The sequence below is a fragment of the Ciconia boyciana genome, chromosome 10 (assembly GCF_034638445.1).
Source record: "Ciconia boyciana chromosome 10, ASM3463844v1, whole genome shotgun sequence".
In the NCBI taxonomy this organism is placed as follows: Eukaryota; Metazoa; Chordata; class Aves; order Ciconiiformes; family Ciconiidae; genus Ciconia; species Ciconia boyciana.
The window spans coordinates 43336930-43345080 of record NC_132943.1 but is presented as its reverse complement, the minus strand read 5'-3'; positions in this window follow the sequence as shown (position 1 = coordinate 43345080).

Here is an 8151-nt window from a genome sequence, read left to right as displayed (position 1 = left end):
ATTTCCTTATTCCTTGTGCTGCACTGCAGCAGTGGCCAGACATGGCAGGAGGATGTTTCCTGAAGCGTTCACCCTGCAGTGACAAGTTTATAATCAAAAGCAAAGGAGCGGTGAGTGAGCAGCGCAGATAAGAGGCAGGAGGTAAGGAGAGCGAGGCTTTAGGGATAAGACAGTTGGAGCAGAGCATGGTTTCAAAGTAATTGGATACGCTAACGTCGGAGTTTTATGCAGGAATGTACATCTGTTTCTGAACTGTTACCAGCTGATGTGCCCGCTCTTCCTTTCTGCTCCCTCAGTTATAAACCCTCAGAGCAGCAGACACAAGCGAAGGAGAGGCTGACCTGGGGCCAGCAAGTCCTATTGCTTGCTAATCCTGCCAATAACTGCAGTCAAGGTCAAGGCATGCTTTTGATTTGTGAAGGCGTTGCTGGGGCAGCTGGGTGTGCCGATGCCTGTCCCATGGGGAGCAAGGTGGCAGCTTCTCCCCGTTCATGGTTTGATGGCTCCATCTGGCTTCCTCGGCTTTGTGCTTGAGGAGGTGGGAAATACAGACCTTTTTAGGGAAGACTTTACAGGAGAATGACAGAAAAGAGAGAAGGGAAGGACTTAGAGATTTTCCCAGTGGACATCTCTTTCTCCTTAGACAGCCCTGCAAGCCCTTTGTCCATCTCCTTTATGAAGCTGGCAGCTCCACCCAAGCTTTGACCAAGCAACGTGTGAATTGTAAGGGCCATTTTTCCTGAGCTTGCTTTATTTACTGTGTATAATATCAGGACAAACTATCTACAGTGTAATAATGATAAATGCAAATCATAATTAGTTTTCAAAACATACTATGGTGAGTCAGATTGTTAAAATGCACTGTAATTCACAGCTTTTCTACCCAAGGCCCTGATTCTGCAAAGCACTGGAGCATGCCTTGGAGAAGAGAGGTGTGGCTGAGTCCCACTAACATCCATGGGATGTAGGCAGGTGTTCAAAGTTATATAAATGCTAAATACAGGCCTGAATTTCTGATCTGACCCCCCTCTGAAACAAGAAAAGAGATTTTCATTGGCTTCAACAGGTTTTGGATCAGGGTCTCAAGCATTAAGCTGTTGGAGGACTAGTTCACATCTCCTGGTCATCCAGGCTCTGTTGTCAGTAGGACAAGGATAATGTAGACCGGACACAGTTCTGCCTCGAATGCTAGGTGCAGTGTTTCAGGTCTGATCGTTGATTGCTGGCAAGATTAGAAATCTGTGTAATTTCTCATGTCAGTTGGGAAGATAGCGTGTGTCCTGCTGTAGGGAGAAACCAAAAGGCAGTGGCATTGCAATTGTGGATTCTATTTTTAATGACAGCGCAAAGCAAAAAGAAGAACTGGCATTTGGAGGAGTAAAAAGTAGTAGCTACCATGAGTCCAAAAATAACATTTCTATTTTAGATCATTTACCCGAGGCCACCACTAATTGCAGATCGGAGCGGAATGTCTCCCTGGGAATCCACAGGGAAGACAGATTTTTTTCCTCTTTTTGGAAGGTGAAATATTAATTGCGGCTGCAGCAGTAGTAACTGTAGCTTAAAACCTGGGCTAGGAAAAATGAAAATATTGTTTCATGAACTGGAAAATCAAAGCATGTGAAGTATTTTGTTCTCCTTGCCTTTTCCTCCCCCATCTCCAGCCACATTAAGCTGGGGAGGAAGGGCTTCCCACCAATGTCAAGGAGAATCCAAAACCAGCCTGGCTGTTCCAACAGCATTTGGGGTGCTGTTGGGAAGGGTCAGGCTTCTCTTCATTTTTTGGACAGCAACACACACTTCAAGACAGGTATATTCAAAACAACATCAAGTTTGGCTTCCAGATTTTAGCATTGCTTTATAGCTTCTCCATCTCCAGAAGATGGAGGACTGCTTCTACCGAGGAGCCAGGGCTTGTTCCTGAGATGAAACTTTGATTGACTTTAGCGTTCAAGTGCAGTCTGTGGAATGGGAAGGGTTTGGCCAGGCTGACGCTAGTGAGGCTGACCTCATCTCCCTGTCCGGCCGTGGAGAGAGGGACTGTCTTTTCTGGGTCCCCCTGGTGGACCCTCTCCCTGTGGATTACAAAACAGGTCTGCAGAAGCCGATGGCCTCGGGTCAGTGCTTTGCTGTCATCTTTAATCTGCAAAGCTCCAGAGACAATGTAAGGGAAGGCACTGATCCCATAAAGCAGATTTAAGGCTTGTAACTCACTTGTCTTAGCCGCCTTCCACAGCCCCCTCTGAAGGGGTCAGCAGGATCCCAGGGTGAAAACTGTTCCTGCTGGGCACAAGCTGCCTTTGCAAGCACCATGCTCCTTCGTCTAGCTCCTGTTTTGAATGCAACCACTGACTGTAGTGGTGTTTTCTTGAGCACAGTAGTCCGCGGTGCAATTACTCTTTTTACGCATCTTGAGGCCTGTAGTTACTCTGAATTCACATGTCTGGAAAGCCCACCAAGAAAAAGTCCGAAGTACTGTTGCTTGTATTCCTGCATTTCATTATTTTTGAGGATTAACCAGGACCTTAGAGAGTTAAATCAGCCTTGTAGTTAACTATTTTGTCAGGTGAAAAGATAGCAACAAGGTGCTGGAAAGCAAAGCTCTGGGCAATTATACTGCTATTGAAATAAATGGTTTTCCCTGTGGGTCCGCATAATCTTTCTCAAAGCATGTTACAAATCAGGCTTCCCCATTCCCCCAAACTAAGTCACTTTGAAGGCTATGCCAGGCGGGATGCGTGGCACTGGTGACATGTCTCCTTGTTGCTGGCCAGAGAAATGCCTCCTAACTGTACAGACACAACCTGAAAAATTGCATGATGGAGTGCAAAGGCAGATCCAGAAGCAGCTTTGTTTGCCTGGGTGTATCACTCGATAGATATGCACGCAGCAAGGAGGGATTCATTGCCCTGAACCTCAGCCAACTAAGTTTTAACCATTGAGGCTACCTCTAGAATTTAACCACCAAGGTACAGCATCTTGCAGTTTGGATATTGGGTAGAGAGGAAGCCAAAATGATGAAGCTGAACACAGATAGCTATAAGATAGCTCTGCCAGGGGAAGGCAAACGCCTCCTAGGAACTGGGTGCATGTGGTGGCAGCCCCAGCACAGCCCTAGGAACAGCTGTGCTGGAGCCCACTGGGGTTTTTGGAATGGTCAGAATTTGGAAAATCATGATTTTGAATGCCAGGGCAAAACAAGGGGAAACTTTTTAAGTTTTCTGAAGTGAGAAGAACTGAATTTTCAAGGAGAAGAGGATGGGGCCAGTTAAAATAAACTATTTGTAGTCTCTTTGGCCAGCTTTGGCTGGCCAACTTTACCTTGGCTTTGGCTGATACCTGAGCTACTCATAGTTTGCAAACCCTGGAGCTCTCCTTTGCCCAGATAAAAAAGGGCAACAACTGTCCTCATTTCTCATCTCACAGCACTATCTCCAGTCATTTCTTCCAGCCATAGTTGAGGCCGTGTATCATGTTGCATATGTCTTCTGGTTAAGGGAGACTGGACAGCTCATTAGCAGCACTTGTTGATGGGCTGGATGGGTCGCTGCTGAGTGACAGGTCATTCATCACGGTTCCCAGCGGTCAAAAGTCCTGCCTTTGAAGTGTTCTCACTCCCCATCAGCCTGGTAGTGGGATCCTAGCAATGGGACCTTGGTTTCCTGTACCAGAAAGGAAGAGCTCTACTGGTTGGGTCACTGTCACCGTTGGGGCAACTCAAGCGATTGGGCTAAACCTCCCCTAATATTCATCTACTTAAAACAGGGAGCTACACTTTCTGCCTCAAAGGCTATGGAGCTAGTCATGAGCCAAATCACAGCTGTTCGCCCATACCTTGATGGAAAAAACAAATGCCTACCATTTGTTTTCCCTTTCTTGGAAACACTGCTCAAAAATCATAGCCACTCTTCCTTTCTTATCCATATTTTTTAACAGCATTTTAAATTTTATTAAGTTCTTTCCCAACAGTGCTTCTCCATGCTGTCTATGTGCCTTTAGACACTACGGACGTTCCCATAGCAGCAGGACAAAATATGGCATCCCAAACCCCAGCCTGCTTATTGCTTTTTGTTTGAAGAATATGGGACTAACCCATAGCCCCAGGAGAGCTGTGGCTCACACTTTGTGGAGGTTGATGGTGCTGTTTAACATCTTCAGTGGTTTAGTGTCTTTGCAGGAGAGTGGGACCTGGTGAGGATCCCTTGGATATCAACCGAGAAGTGAAGTGAGCTGGTTTAGGTCCTTTGTGTCTTGCTTTTATGTATTTAAATGGCCTAGAAGAGGGAAGGGTTATCGCCCTGGAGAACCCCCTGTATGACTGGTGAACTCCTCACCAAGTAGATAAAGAAAAACCTGACATAATTAGTTATTCAGGGAAAAATGTTTGTTTCTTAAATAGAACAAAGTTTTGTGAAACATACTAACGTTCCTAGGAAAATATGATTTATTTTGCAAAACCAGGCACCCTACCTCTGACAGCTTTACCTCCGCATGTTGCGGTTTAAGATTCCTTGTGTACCAGGTACTTTAGTTGCCTGTTGTCCCTGCTCTGGACATCCCTGATAGACCATGTCAGCTGAGCAGGAGGGAGCTTGCCATGTCCTGGGTTGCCTGGCCACAAGTGGAGTGGACACAGAAAGCCAGTGCCTCAATTTGAATTTTGCTGCAGCAATGGGCTGGTACCTCCTGATCAAATTGCTTGGTTATCAGCTGATTTGGTTTCACTTTGGTATTTAATTTGATGCTGAAAGGTTGAAATCTTCCATTTAAAAAAAAAAATTGCTGAGTAGCTACATTTACAACATCAGAAGGGACAGTCAGCCAAACCTGCTCAGCTGAGAGCGGAAATTATTTTTCTTAGACTGATTTAAACTTCTGCTTTTTTCTTTGTCTTTACCAACACCTGTGTAACTCAAGCACCTGAATAAACTTTGAGGAGAAGAGATAGCTTTGTTAAAGACTCAACTGGACCCTGAAAGATCGGGTTCCACTTCTGGGACCCTCAGCAAATCCAGGGGAAACCAGGCTTGACATTCCTAGTGAGATCTGGGGACAAAAAGCAGGAAAAGCCCATCATTTATTTCAAAAACAATTAGGTGAAAAAGCCTCAACCCAAACAAACAAATTCTCAAAAGTTAAGGTTGGTAGAATTTAAAAGAAGTAACCATAAAAAGTCATAAATTACTATCATTGGTTTTGGACTGTTGTTCCAGAAATAGTAAATGAACTAGTTATTTTCTCAAGAGTAACAACCTTTACCTGTGTAGACCATACTGTCTGTTGGGACATCATGAACCATAGCACAAGTTGTCTTGATGTAGATCTAGTTGTAAATACACCACTGTATGGACACCAAAGCTGGCATAAAGCAACATGGGTGTAGTAGCTGAAGCACTGGAAATGAAATTATCGGGGCAACAGCTGCAGCCCTCAAAGGCACAGGAAGAGCGTTCCTGCAAAGCATCTGTGGATTTGCATGCGTAGTGTCAGGGAAGATGCATGTTTGGGTATTTTAGCCTTCCAAGCCTGCTGCATCCAGAAGTCAGGGTATCCTCCCCCCCTTCCATTGATGCCTTGCTCTGTTGCATCCCTGGTTCTCTCCTCTGGGCAAGGGTGACTTGCTCAATATTATCCTGAGCCTTGCTGTGTTGGGATTGGATGGTGGGAAGCAGTGGTCCAGCAGTATTACAAGAAGCTGGGCTCTAACTCATCTGTCCCAGCTGCCCACATCCTACCTTTCAGCATCAGAGATAAGAAATAGGTTTGAGAAATATTTATTTTGGTGAAGCTATGAGGTGCACTACAGGGCTGGATGCACCACTGCACTCTTCATGGTGGGGCACGTTTTGGTCTCTGTGGGAGAGAACAATGTCCTATATGGTCAACTTCAAGCATGTAAGTCATTGCACTGAAATTAAGTGGGTGATGCATGTGCTCAAACCTTCTCCAGGAGCACCCCAGTCCAGGAGGTGACATGGGCAGCAGCTGCAGCCTAAGGATGTGGTCTAGCTTCCATGTTATCCAATCCTTGAATTAAAACAGTAATAGTAGCTCTCTTTGCTACGAGGATGGGCACCACAACCTGTAGTGGATTGCAGAGTATTGTATTTTTGTGTGTTTTAGCTCAAGAGGTCTTTTAACTTGCATTTAATTGTTGAAGGAGGAGAGCAATAAAGCATACCTGTCCTCAGCCTGAACCTCCCCAGCTTTTTCATGATCAGTTGAGCTTTGCGATTTATTTTTTATTCTGGCATCAATACTACTGTGATGTTTCATTTCCTTCTCTTTTGCACTTTTGGCAAAGATAAAGTTTACTGTTGGTTCCACTATATACTCTATCAGGTGACCCAGAGTCTGATCCACAACTTGCAAAGTCAGCAGAAAACGTTATGTTGCTCTCAGCAGGCTTTACAGAGACCTTTAATAATTCTGCCCTCCCAAGGGGGCTGAAGTATGAATCCAGTAGGCATTTGTCATGTCTCTGTCTCCTAAAGGGCCAATAATTTCTTGCAATATTTTTGTAGGCCTTTGATCCACCACTGTTGCTTGATTGCGCTTTGAAGACTTAATAGTGCCCCATATCCCGCACTTATTAAATTCAAATTCTCCAGTTGCATTTCCCTGGAAGATACATAAAAATAACACATGGAGGAAATATAACTGGAAGATCCTTTGTATAAGCTGGCTTACATTTTGTATGCGGGGAAGACACTGAAACCATTGCTTTTGCACTCGTGACAGAACCATCTGTATAATTTTGATATAGTGGAGTGTATCTGAAAAAGCAATAATAGGTCGGGGAGCTGTGTGCTGGCTTCAAAGGCTCAATTTTCAGTATGCCGCTAGGCAGCCTTTCATTTGGAAAGAATTAGCATTGGAGGCACCTAGCTGTAGAAGTTGCCATGGGCTCTGACAATAGATGTGTCTGGTGGGATTTTAGTACAGCTCTTCTGTAGTTCTCCCATCGTTGGGAGGTAGTTGAAATAAATCCCTCCTTTCAGGGTTGAGATAAGGATGCCATTGAAGGCTCCCAGAATTGCTCAGCTGATTGAAAGGGAAGGGTAAAGCAGTGCGATAAGCCATTTTCTAGACGACGGTAGAGAATAGAGGACGGGAGATGCAACCAATTGTGGGTGGAAACACTCTCACATCCAAGCAGGAGGACAGATAATCCGTTAACTTCTGGAAGGACTGGGGAGGGCATCCCCAGTTTACGAGGTCCCTTTACCATCCTGCTCACGTAAAAGAACTTCTGCTCAAGAGTCCTTGGCGACAGCACAGATCCACAGTGAAAGTGGGGAAAGACTCTCAGTCACTCTCTGTTTTCTAGGCTCACACCAGGAGGCAGGTGGGACATTTATGATAAATTCCAGTAAAGCCACCTGGTTTCTATGCAAAGTCCCTTGCAAGCATCAAGCTACTCGCAGGCTCATGAACAGCCATTTACTCAGACCTCACCTCCATAAAACTATGTTCTCCATTAGAAAGCTATTCTCTCTGCCTAAGCAGGGAAAAAAGCCTGAGGAGAACAGAGAGCTTGGTTGCGCCTTGAGCAGGGCGATGGAAACACTTCCATTGATTTTGATTTGCCCTGGGTCAGCCTCACTTTGGGAACGGTGAGATTTGGGTGGCTAATAAAGAGCCAAGGTCTCCAGTTAAGCACCATATAAGCACAAACAGCACTTTCTGAACCTTTGGCGGGGCTGGTGGGACACATACCTTCTAGCTTACGAGGCAAAGCCTAAATTAAAAGCTAGAAACGTCAGCGTCTCACAGCATGTTGTGCAACTAGAGCTCAGTGATATTTTGTAATTAGAGTTGCTCCCTGTTTTTTTGTTGGGTTTTTTTTTGGTAGGATCTGATTTTTTTATGGGAGCACATGCTGAAAAAACTGATTCAGAAAACAAACAGAAAAAAAAATTAGTTGGTTGAAAATAAACAACTTGTTTTCAAGGAAGTTGAGAACTTCCTTAAGGAAGTTTTCACAAGCAAGAAAAGTTTTATTTGGGGGAAAGCAGAAGGCTATATGCAGCAGTGCTTACTGCAAGTATTACAAAAGATGAACCTTCAGCCTGACCTCACTGATACAACAATTTTGAAAGCCTCAAAGAGTGACTGCTCTTTTAATATAGTCTTCTTTCTCCATACAAA